This window comes from Triticum aestivum, chromosome 4D (assembly GCF_018294505.1).
Source record: "Triticum aestivum cultivar Chinese Spring chromosome 4D, IWGSC CS RefSeq v2.1, whole genome shotgun sequence".
NCBI lineage: Eukaryota > Viridiplantae > Streptophyta > Magnoliopsida > Poales > Poaceae > Triticum > Triticum aestivum.
This window is the reverse complement of record NC_057805.1, coordinates 484312288-484325656: the sequence shown is the minus strand read 5'-3', so window position 1 is coordinate 484325656 and position 13369 is coordinate 484312288. Positions and strand designations below refer to the sequence as shown.

The 13369-nt window shown below is 43.3% G+C and overlaps 3 long non-coding RNA genes across 15 annotated transcripts; 2 read left to right on the top strand and 1 right to left on the bottom strand.

Moving 5' to 3' along the window:
* Window positions 1-385: 385 nt before the first annotated feature.
* Window positions 386-6300, bottom strand: LOC123098865 (uncharacterized). 6 transcript variants are annotated; one of them, XR_006448008.1, is made up of 9 exons: window positions 6055-6300; window positions 5185-5425; window positions 3877-4382; window positions 3014-3786; window positions 2811-2919; window positions 2118-2155; window positions 1920-2044; window positions 826-1251; window positions 386-722 (listed from the first exon to the last, which is right to left on the bottom strand). It is a non-coding gene; the product is annotated as an uncharacterized lncRNA (long non-coding RNA). The 6 variants fall into 6 exon arrangements; XR_006448009.1 differs by having other exon boundaries at window positions 3014-4001; window positions 4072-4382; XR_006448006.1 differs by having other exon boundaries at window positions 2118-2728; window positions 3014-4382.
* Window positions 6301-6615: 315 nt separating this feature from the next.
* On the top strand, window positions 6616-9989 carry LOC123098864 (uncharacterized). 7 transcript variants are annotated; one of them, XR_006448003.1, is made up of 8 exons: window positions 6616-6869; window positions 6942-7240; window positions 7736-7836; window positions 7958-8112; window positions 8288-8388; window positions 8456-8562; window positions 8637-9292; window positions 9710-9989. It is a non-coding gene; the product is annotated as an uncharacterized lncRNA (long non-coding RNA). The 7 variants fall into 7 exon arrangements; XR_006448004.1 differs by lacking the exon at window positions 7736-7836 and adding an exon at window positions 7717-7723; XR_006448002.1 differs by having other exon boundaries at window positions 7717-7836.
* Window positions 9990-10066: 77 nt separating this feature from the next.
* LOC123098863 (uncharacterized) lies at window positions 10067-12621 on the top strand. 2 transcript variants are annotated; one of them, XR_006447996.1, is made up of 4 exons: window positions 10067-10182; window positions 10270-10323; window positions 11482-11600; window positions 12295-12621. It is a non-coding gene; the product is annotated as an uncharacterized lncRNA (long non-coding RNA). The 2 variants fall into 2 exon arrangements; XR_006447995.1 differs by lacking the exon at window positions 12295-12621 and having other exon boundaries at window positions 11482-12288.
* The last annotated feature ends 748 nt before the right edge of the window (window positions 12622-13369 follow it).

Sequence of the window (13369 nt, the reverse complement as noted above, 5' to 3'; positions counted from 1 at the left end):
CTGAGGGTGACCACCATGACGATGCAACCTGCTGCTCATCACAGCATCGCACCTTCCCCGAGTACGGCGGCCATAACCAGGTCTCAAACTTATATGTCCACCCTTTAATCTAGTTATTTATGTGTCTTTGTGGGTCATCTTTTCAGTGTTAATATGGAAAAGTAAAAGCAAAATCTGCGGTGTGTTTTTGTTGCCATAATATACGCACAAGCAAGCAAGGAAATGGAATCCTATGTAATTTGTATAAGATAAGAAAATTAAGTATCCATACTTACCAGTTATGATAAACTCCAATCAGGCCATATCATATATTTCTCCAAGTGACAACGTCTTTTTAGCAGCAAAAGGATTTATAACCATGATCAGGCGCTGCTGCAACCACCAATCCTCAAAAGAATGCATTCATGCCCATTACATTACGTATTAGTCCAACATCTAGTTTCACACCAACTGATCTGTTGTAATATGACACTCTTTTAGCCCACTTCTGTTTATCTACTTGAAACAAGGTTACACCATCATCCCTGAGGGAGACCTAGCAAAATGTTTAGACAACCTATTTGGCCAATAACATCACTGATAGCGATCGCTGCTGACTTCACCCGACTAACATGTGTCTTCCTCTTCCTTGCCCTTCTTCAATAACCACATTGCACTCCCTTTATTCTCATCATCCTTGTCACTCATTTTCTTCACCACTCATGCAAGAAAATAAGCTTCAACTGGAAAGTGGATTATGTGTATATGTTCACGTCCATCTGGTTACTTGAAATATTCAAAATGTAATATGCACATAATAAAAGAGGTAGTGATGTTGCTATTTACCTGCACATGCCACCTACCACTGCTCCGACACATGCCACCATGACCTCGCGTCGCGCCGTCCTCACCAAGATCTCCAACCTCCACGCCACCTGCCGCTGCTCCGCCTCCCTTGGGGCTCCCGTGCTCCCCTCCCTCCGCGCTTGCCGCTGCTCCCCTCCCTTCAGTGGCACCCGTTGCTCCTCCCTTCCCCAATCGACGCATGTTGCTGCTCCCCTTCCTCACACATGAGCCTTCTCTCGTGCCACACGATCTGGCCTCCCTGGCCGCCGATCCAATGAGGAGGGGGCAGAAGAGCTCGCTGCTCAGGCCTGACCACCCGTGCCGCTGGCGCATCAGGATCTAGTTGGGTCAACCTTGAGGAGAGTATCGGGAGGATCTCTCGTGCCATCGACACATGAAAATGCTTCGAGTCCCTTTTAACACCCCCTGTAATTTTTGGTAGCTGATTGCTTAGTTGATTCACATACTAACCAAATATATGAATGTAAATATTTAATTTCGTATTGATTTAAATATTTATATTTCAAACAACAGATAATTTCCAGAATTAGATCGGTTCGGACAAAATCTACTTTGATCACATGGCTAAACGTTTCATATTTTATATTTATATCCCTTGACAAAGTACAAAAATTGATTTGAATGTAACATATGTATGACTAATGTCTTGGATATAAATGATCGCCCAGTTCACATTTTTTTACAAAAATTACAGAAATTGTAATATGGACATATATCTTGTCCCCTTTGTTTGGAGAATAGAACTACATTTTGTAGTTTAAATATATGACTAATGTCTTAGATCTAAAATGACCACCCAGTTCACATATGTTAAAAATAATACAAAAATTTCAGTTCGGCAATATATCTTCTCACAACCGGTTGTAAAAGAGGAGAAAGCATTTGGTACTTAAAAAATAATAGCTTGCTCTTGCTTGGCCATGTTTCATTGGTATTTGTCAGAGATTTATTCCCTCCAAATGGAGGGTGTTTTTCTTGATAGAACAGTACAATATAGTATAGTGGCGTCATACGCGTGATTTCATTTTAAGTTCACACATTTGGTAGAACCAGGAGTTTATTATTTCTTTTACCTTATATTGAACATGGGACGCAACAGGACCTCCTCAACATTTTCCTAGTTAGCACTATGACACGACAATTCTCTAGAAACATGCAGGCCCCACCCAAAAATTTCTCCTATCAGCCTGTGAAAGCGCTGCAAGATCATGGGTTGGTTTGTTACATCCTCTATTCACTTTCTCAAAAATTCCAAAGGCAAGGTAGCTGACCTGATTTCTCTGTACACTGCATGTTTCCCGCATGGATCCTGGTCACAGTTAATTTTGGTGATTACGCAGAACAGTCAGATCCAAACAATATAACAAGTACCAGCGATGTGTAAAAACCTAGATCTATGGACAAAGAGAGGATGTAGCATCAATCATAATGTCTCTGATCACATCAGCATGAACCACATTATCTGGAAAACTAAAAATAAATAAAATTCAAACCTTGTGTGTTTATTTACTTATTTCAAATGTCATCGGTAGCACTAACCCAATACTTTTCTAGATACCCTTTCATTTTTCACACCAAACTACTGAAGTATGTGAGCAAAGTTACAAACAACTAAACTACTGAGGTCTATAAGCAAGTTACAAACAATTATTCAACATCTAGGAAGTATACGCTAGCTCTGAAATCTACACTGTTTGTATGACGGCACCATGGTTCAGCATAACTATATTACCCATAGGAAGACATAATTGAGTCAAAATCTCCTAAAACAATTGAACAAAAAAATTGTATTCATAAGACATCTTTGCCATCAGTAAACAGATTGCTCAATCGAGACATGGTATGCACATATTTAACATTCCACTCCATCTCGGTTCATATTCTGTACAGAAGAATCAAGTAGAGTTATATACACATGCACGTCCAATTTCAAATTTATTGAAACAAGAGCCATAATTCCTTACAGAGTGGTGCGCTGTTGTCGCTTGTTGGTGTTGTACTTGGCTCGACCACACTGGCGCTCAGTTCCTGTAGGAGCGCCGAAGACCAGGACGAGGCGATGCCAAGCATGGCCTACCGCCAAGCAGATGTCATTTATTTTTGGAAAAGGGGGTATTACATACAATTGTATGCGAGGCAGTTCAGTTTAGTGGAAGAAAAATCATACCCTGGACAAGATGTTGTAATGGCAAATGCCTCACATAATAAATTATGTTCTATAAGGAGAACACAAGTCTTTTCCTTGATGAGAAGACATTGTTTCATTCATTCCTTGTACCATCAAAAAATCACCATCAAGAACAGAAAAAGTATATGATTGTGAGAGTGCATATTGAAAGAAATAACCGATTAAACAGACTAAGAAAGAAGCAACCATGACTCTGGAGATCGGAGTCAGCACACTGGAGAGGAAATTAAGGTAATGGGATACCCTGCTGGCCCCACCAAAAAATAAGTCCCTCGATTTGCTGATTCACCACCTTGAGGTAAATTTTGCACCACGTCTGCTCCTCTTCTTTGAATAATTCATTTCTGTTTGTAAACATAGCCGGCCAGTATTGGCTGAAGTCTGCAGCAGTGGGATCATTCATGTAGTGCTGGCATGCTGACACCAACACAACACATACTATTTGTCAAATGTTATAGTACGTGATTGACGACACAAAGGGAGACGGTGTGCAGGAGGAAAATAAGAAGTAGGATGCAATCCAACAACTCGCTAAGCGGAAATGGGCGCTGGAGACAGAGGACACCATTCAGTAGAAGCCTGGACCTGATGGCTGAAATCAAGTAGTTCAGGGAGGATGTCTTCAGGAGGAGATACAAAGCTAAAAGTGGAGCAAACGAATCATAGCTTTCCTCTCATTTATGGGAATTCAAATTGGACTCTCATGTCAAGTGTAGCTAGTAGGGAATTTCTTGGAGACGAGGGAGCGAAATCTGTAGTAGGAGTAACATATATCAAAGATGGCCAAAGCTATTCCGTCAAATTAGCCATGTGTAAACAGATGATAGTAAGCCATGTTGTACCACCAGTGTCCATCTTGAAGTATTCCCTATGCGAGCCGTCTGGTGTGTTCTGATGGTGGTGCTGCCGTGCTGGTGCTTGTGTGCCCCTGTCTCCTGATGGTCCGCACTATGGCCGCTTGTGCAAACTGAACTAACAGAAACTCAGTTTTAACATGACCAAAAAGAAACTCAACTGTCAAGTTTAGAGAGCTATACACAAAAAAGGCCGCATCCTGCACACCATCCGTCGCCGCCGCCTTGCCAACACGCAGGACGCAGCCGTCGTTGACGTGTTACTTAAATATTTCAGTTTTTCAGTGAGATCCTTTTTGGTCAGCTATCCAAACATGTTGCTGCATTTCACAGCCGCGAAAATGTGCTACTTTGAATTCGTGCTCCCATAAACATTAATTGCTTGTGAATGGAAGATCAAGGCCAATGAGACCAGCAGTGGATCCTTTCTTTGATGATTCTGCAGCCAGAGATAACCCGGCTGGACAACCACAGCCACAAGCTATATGCAACAGCTGCAAAGATTCAAGTGACGTAATCAACTACCTAAAGAATGCTACCACACACCAATTTACTGAAAATGACAATTAACTTTGAAACTTAATTAATGTATCCTTGAATAAAAAGAACTAAATAAAATATCAGTATAAGGACTCTTAACATCTTAATACACTGTATTTATTTATCTCGTGTACAGAAGTTCAGTTAAGTTTGTTAGAACCAGGCTGAGAACTTCATTTCCTAGTAATAAGCGCAGGCAACAAACTCAAACCACCATGATGGAAAATTAAGATCTTAGTAAGCCATTAGGATCCACGTCTAGGTGCAAAGAAATTATGGAATGATGAACAAAGTACTACACTAACTCCTAGGTCAGTGTTTCTTGTATAACTTTGCCTATAATTTGAAAGATTATGCAGTATGCTGCTTGGAAACATGTTACTCGAGCAATTCTTTTGAGGTTGTCCAACTATTACTGGAAATGGCGTTTCCCATCTGAAAACACAATCATTCATTGTATTTAAGTTTTTTAACATTTGCAAGGCAACGGAACTTCTCTGCAAAAACTGAATGAAAGGATGATAGATAGTCTATACTAATTTATAATACACTTAGAATCAAAAACATGTATAACATACTATATATATTGTATAGACAAAACACTGCCATTAGTTCTATACTTCAAGTGCATGCTGTAGACATAGAGAAGACATTCATTTACATTGCAGTATTTTAATGGCTGCTAAAAGAACAAACACCTTAAACTACAGAGGGCATAGACAGCAAAGAACACCTAGTCACAGAGGCGACACTCACCAGCAAGCAAGCAGCGCACGCACAACGCAACCGTCTTAACCCCTTCACTCACTTCTTCATCATGTAGTTGAACTGCTTCCACCCCAGGCGCTGCACCTCGTCGTCCCTGAGGCGCTCAACGCCCAGCTAGAAGAAGGTATTCTTTGAGGTCGCACCGGATGCAACAGAACACTGGATACAGTAGGCATCGGCTAGCTCGGAGCCGTACCCTGTATATAACAGCTTTGCCATCTCTGACAAGCTGGCACAGTATTGTGATCAACATGTTATGCATTATTTTTGTAACTCCGAAAAAAATATTATGTGAGAATACACGAGTAAAACAACTGACGAACTGTTTTGTTGTATGGAAGAATCAGGAGTTTATGTATGTAACAATCATCAATCAGATTATAGACTAAGGCTGTAAAATTGCGTTGATGCATCCCAGTATCCATAAATCATACTATTTCACATACAGCAGCGAAAATGAATCAAATGCTGGAGATTCCGAAAAAATGTTGTCTCATAGTTTATTAGCTACATGGAATTGGTGCAGCCAAGTAGCCTTTTTTTATGCTGAACATAAATTCAGTGATCTATGAGATCCAAAAGATGACAGTATAGCCCCAGCACATCAAGCCTGGGTGTGGGGCTTCCTCCGATGGTGCCTGGCGAGATCCATGGCGGCCAGGGAAGGGATAGGAGCAGCTCTCGCAGCACAAGATTCACGGCAAATCAGGGAGGGAGAGGAGGGGATCCAGCAGCGCGAGATCCATGTTGATTTGGGGAGGGAGAGGAGCAGCGTGTGGGAGGGAAGCACACCGCACGGCTCGTGGAGGAGGAGGGATTCAGGGAGAGATGCGAAGATCGGGGGCTGGTTAGGGTTACCTAGGCTGCCACGTGATCCAGCGCGGCGGGAGGGGCTGGCCCAGAGGAGCGACGATCCGGCGCGTCCATCGGCCGGGGGGCTGGCCAGCGCCAGTGGATCCCTCCATCGTCGCCGCCGTCCGGGGAGGGACGCAGGCACGGCGAGGCGGACGAGGCTGGCAGCGCGATTTGATTCGGCGGGCGGCTGCTTCTGAGGGAGACGACAGCGGGGTTCTCACTCGAGGGCTCTCTGGGCGCCTCGCTGCTCGCTCGCTCGCTCGCTCGTGCGCGTAGCGGAACTTTTTTCGCTGGTTTAATTTCGTAGGTTTAATTTCGTCCGTTTTTTCTGGCGTGCGAGAGAACTACGTGGACGTGGTTTTGGTTGGTTTCTTTGAAAGTGGGAGGTGGGAGGAGGTATCAAAAAACCATGAAAGGTGGGATGAAATTAAACCCGGAACGCAGACTACCAACTGAGACATTAGGAGTAGAGATGTCTCAGTTGGTAGTCTCCGTTCCGGGTTTATTTTAGTCCCACCTTCGTCTGGTTTTTTTTCGTCAGGTTTTTCTTTCGTATCTCACCCCGCACGTAAAACTAACCTCAATCTCGATCTGTTTCATCTCAGCCTCCAGCCCCGAGAGGAGCCGCCGCCGCCGCCGAGAGGAGACGCCCCAGCCCCGAGAGGAGCCACCGCCGCCGAGAGGAGACGCCCCAGCCCCGAGAGGATCCGCCGCCGCCGCCGGGGAACGAGGTCGCCGCCGCCTTCCTCGCCCGCGGCCATGATGACCGATCTGGCGTGGGCGCCGCAGATCACCCTCTGGTCCATGGCCTCGACCAGGTACGAATCCCTCCTCCACTTCTTCTGGTTTGGTTATTTCCGCATCTTGATCTGATTCGGGCGTGTGTGCAGTTTGCTATGATCTGGCGACGGGGATGCAAGGAGAAGCTGCTGCGGTTTCAAGGGGCCGTGAGGATGCCCACCATGAAGGCGTGTCTGGGATGATGGAGGTGATATCCAGGCCCTGGTGATATCGGCCAGGTCCCCGTTGCCGTCGACTGGCGGCGGCCACCGTGTCCTCTTCCATGGCGTCGGCAGGGCCTTCCCCTGCCAAGCGCAGCGGCTCCTTGGCTGGATCACCGTCGCACACCTCGCCGGCGTGGTCGGCAAGATCTGCATCTCGATCCTCGCCACTCTCCATCCTCTTGCAGGTAATAGGCTTTCCGCCCCCTCTTTTATCTCCCGCGTTCTCGTGTGCACGGATTGTGAGCGTGAAGGAATATTTCTCTTCTATTTCATGGTGCTGCTGTGCTCCTTCTGCCTTCACACTGCACATATATAGATTCTTCAAAGGAATTGGATGCTGATAATATCAACTTAGTTCCCTGAATGTGATATATATATTCTTCCCTCGCTTTGAATTGATTGACCCAAACAATATATCTCTGGTTGACAGTCATGGCCTATTATTATTGTTGTTAATTTACAACACTCTGCGCTGTATTGTCCAATCATGGTCCAAACTTAAACCTTGGCTGTGGATTCATTGTATGTACCATATGCTGTTCATAGCTACAAAATTGCAATCTCTTGAAAATGTTCTTGAATACAGTAATTTTTTTGTCACATAACCCATATGCTGATGATAAAGTTTGTTGTATGAGCTTGTGGCATACTGATCTGACAGGTGGCAGGTATGCATTCAGATGTTGCAGCTCTAAGGAAGGGTAGTATATGGCACATGGCTTCGTGGGTTGTTCGACAAGAAGTGTTTTGGGCATATTCGAAAGGCAATCTTGTCAAAATTGTACATCGATTTTCTTATTCCGCCATCAGCTTCTATTGATATGAGCGATACAAAAAGTTCAGCACTGAATTTTAGTATGTTAACTTGCAAGATTTCTCGTGACTATGTTTTTTTGTGCAAGGTTTATAAATTTCAAAATATAGTTGCAGCTTCACGGAATGGACGGCCCAAATTATGTTAGTGTCTATATGTTTACTTGGTGGTGGTCTAGCGTGAGTGACACCTGCATCTGTAACTTACCCATTGGATGTTGTTCGAAATCACCTGACAACACAGGTGATGCTTTTCTTCCTTTTGTGATTTGTGAATAACACTAAGCCAACAATCAATCAATATAACTTCCAGTTAGAACTTAGAGCATCTTTACCTAACGCTTTCATGCAATGCAGCTTTACAGACCAAAGGAACAGGTTTTAGTAAGCTAAACTTTCATGTCTATAAAATTCTGCAGAAAACCACTAGGATTACAAGGTAATCTTTCACACGTTGTCTACAATTTGTAGAGAAGAGAGTGGTAGAGGATTGTATAAAGGCCTTTGGTCCACCTTATTGGTAAGCCGTATGCTTCTACTGAGAATTGTTTTTTAGTTGACTTCCCAGTAACTTTTATGAGTTACAGGGAGTTGGACCTGATATATCAATCAACGTTTATGTATATGAATCCCTGAGGTCTCATTGGCAAATGGAAAGTTGAATGTCAAACTGTGCGACCAATGATTTGCTATGGTACCTCCCTCTTCTCTCTTCTATGAACCCTATAACACACGTCTCAAATCTTAATTTCTTTTATCCTATTGCAGGTTAATTCCAGTTGGGTGTGTTAACCTACAGTAATCAATCAAGTCAACAAATATAACAATGATACTTTGTCTTCTGATTTTTGGTGGTGATTTTTTTTTGTGACTGAACTAACAGGAGCTGAAGCATGTGTTCTTATTTTTTTATATGACTAGATGCATATGAACTGAAGCTCCATAATTTTCTTTTCAAGTCGACATTGGTGGCAACCAATACAATTAGCGTTATTTACAACCAATGAAGTCTTATAATTTTCTTTCTTAGAAATATACAGTGACACTGACTATCATTTAGTAGCTCTACAGGCACTAGCCAAAAACAATAAAGTTTATTTATTTAACCACCAAATAGAACAATAGGTTATTCTGCATTATGGGTACACAAATCACAACACTATATTTCAGCTGTAGAAATCTGTGTGGATGCCTGCTGATATTTTAAGCCTACATATTGCCGATTTGGTTTGAGGAATGCTTGAAGCATAATTTACTCCCTAATGTGCAAATAGCAGTATCATTTTTTGTCAAGAAACTGAGAAGACGGAAGAGAGTTGGTGTTGTCAGTGTGGTGAGCCTATGCGGCAACCACAAGGCTGAAGTCTGCTTTGATCATTGTTCAAGATTTGAGCCTTGGCTCCGGTTTTGATAGCTCTATATCAGTGAGTTTAGTACAGTAACTATTTTAAGTATCTTTACTGTGCATAGTTGCATACATTTTATTCATGGATTAGTCTTGGTAATATTAACATTTGAAAAGCAATTTTTGTGTGACCATTTTTTCATCTTAGTATCTCCATCTACCAGCAAAAGGCAACGTGCACAAACCTGTATTTAACATGCAGCATGAGATAGTGTGCATCGAAACTATGCTTATGTTTCTGACATTCATGTGGCATCTCATGCAGATAGATTTTATTATCCATTTCTGTAGCATGCAATGTTTATTTTCTTCTTTTGGTCCATAATCCCTCCTCAAAGAAATATAAGAGTGTTTAGATCACTAAAGAAGTGATCTAAACGCTCTTATATTTCTTTACATAGGGAGTACATGTCATGATTGTTGGATACACATGCAGACTTTCAGCGAGTTTTTGTTCTCGGACTTGGGATCCACAGTCCAAAGTTGATTGGTGGATCAAGTGAACTTGGTGCATCTCCATTCAAGCTGGCGTACAATTACCAGCCTGCTTGTTTAGCGCAGTCTCCACAATCATACAAGCAAATGAGCATCTGTGGTGGCTTTGGGCGCGTGTTTGAGGCTGGTCCGGTATTTAGATCAGAAAAATCAAACACTCACAGGCATCTGTGTGAGTTTATTGGGTTGGATGCAGAAATGGAGATTAAGAAGCACTACTTTGAGGCAAGGAAGATTTGGAGGAAATATTTCTTTAGTTTGTCTATTGAAGCGATGCTGACCAAGTACTGATTTTTGTTTTCAGGTTTGTGATATCATAGATTGCTAATTGTAGCAATATTCAAACACCCAAATGAAAATTGTCAGAAGGAACTCGAGACAATAAATAGGCAGTATCCATTTGAACCTCTGAAGGTAAGACATTACTCCTTACTGTTTTGTGTTGTTATATGTGTGCTTTTGCTTAATTTACTGTCTCAACTTCTTCTAATTTATATACAGTACCTAGAGAAAACGTTGAAGCTAACGTACGAGGAAGGGATTAAAATGCTCAAGGTACTAACATGTACTTTTATGTATGTCTATGATATCATTATTGTGGTGTTGTATACAATATGCTCTTTTTTGTTGTTCTCACAGTATGATCGATACTAGAACTTAATAGCCCAATTATATTGCATGAAAGGCCTTTGTTGGAAATGATAAAACAGCTAGACAGTGAAATGCCGACCAGCCCCATGTCACTCCATCCCCATGGGCGACCCTAAGCCCGGCGACCCCCACCCTCCTCCTCCCCTCACCGTCGCCGAGCGGGCGGCGGCGGGGACGGTTCCTTTTCTCCGCGGTTGTGTCCTCCATGAGTTGGGGAGCTCATGGGGCGGGCGGCAAGCGGAGGGCGACTGCCAGCGCGGTGTCGTGCCTCTTGCGTCGGCGGATGTGGTGAGGTCGGTGGCCTAGGAGGCGTGGGCGACTCGGTTGCTGGGGCAGCTGCCCGGGAGCGGGCTCGAAGGCTCAGATCATGGCGGTCCCGATCTGTCCGCTCCGGCCATGGGGCTGGCCGTTGGATACTGTGACATGGGCATGGTTGGACTGCGTCCGGGCCGTGCTTACTGCGTGAGCTTTGGCTTTCGTGGTGTATCTGAGGCTCGGTTGTGTTGTGTTGTGCGTTGGTGTTGACTCGCCTCCATGTTGGTCGTGCGGATCGATCGAAGGGCTCTCAGAACTGGTGGTCATGGTTTGCTGCTGCCCGTATAGCGTGGTCTTGGCTTGCTCTCGATCGGCGGTGGCTGAGTTCCTTCCTCGGGGCTGGGTTAGGTCGAGGGGCTTAGGGTGAAAGTCTTGGTTTGATGGGCGTTGAAGGATACCAGCGACCATGGCGTTGTAGCTCCCTCCTCTCTGGAGTTGTCATCGATGAGTTCCTCCTCTTCACTAGACCATGGCTTGCTGGTTTTAAGGGTTGCCGTGGGGGTTGTTGGTGTGGGCGGCCATCTCCTGAGGTCTGCCAGCTGTTGTGGGTCACTCTGGGCGAAATCTTAAGTCTTCGAAGGGGGTCGATGACCGCGACTTACTTTGTCCGTGTCAACAAACAATTCGAAATACCTCGACTTTTTCAGAACAGGTCCGAGTCAAATAGCAATGATTCGAAGCACTTCTTTTTCCATTACACTATTTCAGAAACCTAATGACTCGATTGTATGGATATGGAAAATACAGGATTTCCGATCCTAGCGGGAAAAGGAGGGAAACGGCGGCGCCCTTGGGCGTCGTTATCCTTCTTGAAGGCATCTCGGAAGAGTTCATCCACTCATCTCTGGGGTGTGGGCAAGTTGGTGGTATAGTTTCGAGTTGGCTGATGTCGGAATTGTTGTTTCTTTTTTGTTTCTCTTCTTTTTTCGGGGCTTTGCACAATTTTCCCTTTTAAATCGCGTGGTTTTCGGCCTTGTTTTCCTCGTAAACAGGGCCATTCTGTAATTTTATTTTCCTCTCTTAATGAATTGGGCAAAGCTCCCGCCTTTCTCCTAAAAAAGGCCTTTGTTGGGTAGACAATACATCTACATATAACATCTGTGCAGACTACAAATGTTTTCCCCATTCCTTCCCAAATTAGAAAAGGTATAATTAATTTCAATGACATGTGGGTTTACCAAGGTAACCAATCAAGCTAAACTGGATTAGCATTTTTTTCTACTCCCTCCGTCGTAAAATATAAGAGCGTTTTTGACACTATACTAGAGTCAAAAACACTCTTATATTATGGGACGGAGGGAGTAACTTCTATGAATGCCACACAAATTGTAATGGTAATTTCTATACATGTGTGTGACTTTGCAGCATACCAATGAAGCCTTAAAAATAACTTGGATTGGTAAAAAGTAAAATTAGACGGTGGGAGCTGTGTGAGTACGCAAGTTGTACCTTGTCGGTTTTGATGACAAGAAGTCTCTCTATGAGGGCATCCATAGCTTGATGATTTTGCACCTCTAAGATTGCCTTTAATGATTTTCTGTTTGCCTTTATATATTGCAGGTTCCATTCTGGAATCCTCTAGGCAGGGTGCTTGCAATCCCCTACATCTCGGCTGCAACAAAAAAGACCCAACGAGGTGCTAGAAGGAGAACTGGGTTGTGGTGGTGTTGCTGGTCGTTTTCCTTTTTACTTTTGCACTTTGGCCGTCATAAACGACACATGCTTGCTCCCCGGATGGATCTCTTTCTCTCCCTGGATCTTTTAAACAGGTGTTGTGATTAAAATTGTGATAAATCAGTGTTCATCACTATTCTTTTTGGACTTGAATAGATCTATGTCTAAATTACACATAATGTGTAGGAGAAAATTACTATAGCTGGACTTTCATGTCTTTCTTGAATCCATGGCAAAGCATAGTCACCTTAACTATGTTGCTTTGCACATGTCTTCTCATGGCCTTATTAAAGATCTTGTTTCCATGGCTTTAAACACAGGATGATATTTTTGTAGCATATTTCATATAAGTTTTCCTCCTATAAGGCTATAATTTCAAATTCAAGCCCACCCAACACACAAAGTTTCTATCTTCTTATTTTCTATACAAGTAGTAGCTGGCGCAGCGGTGGTGTTGATGAACGACACCCAATGCAGAGGCGGCAGTTACCACAGGGAAGAGGTCAAGAACATCTAGCTCTTGTGGTGTTCCTCCTCATTGTTGTCATCGCCATCAACAGCAACAATGACGACCGGCTCATGAGACGGCTACTAGAGAGGGAGTGAGGAAGGGGGAGACAGATCTTTCAGGTACAATGGTACGACAACCATGTTTTGAAATATCAATGAGATTTGGTGCTAAGTCAGCATCGTGTTTTATCCAATCTATCAAACACCATAAGTTTCATGTCGAATGTGTTGTAGAAATATGTTCTTCCATAAATATGGTTTTAGTCCTTCATATTTTAGTATCGTTGTAAATTTATCCATTCACATATCACTCTGAGAAACATTTTTAATTGGGGGAAGGAAGAATGGAAGAAAAGAAGAGTGCTTTGACGTAAAAAAGAAGAAGTCGTCAATATAGCCCGTTGCAACGCACGGGCATTCTACTAGGAGATGCAAGTGAAGTGGAATAATG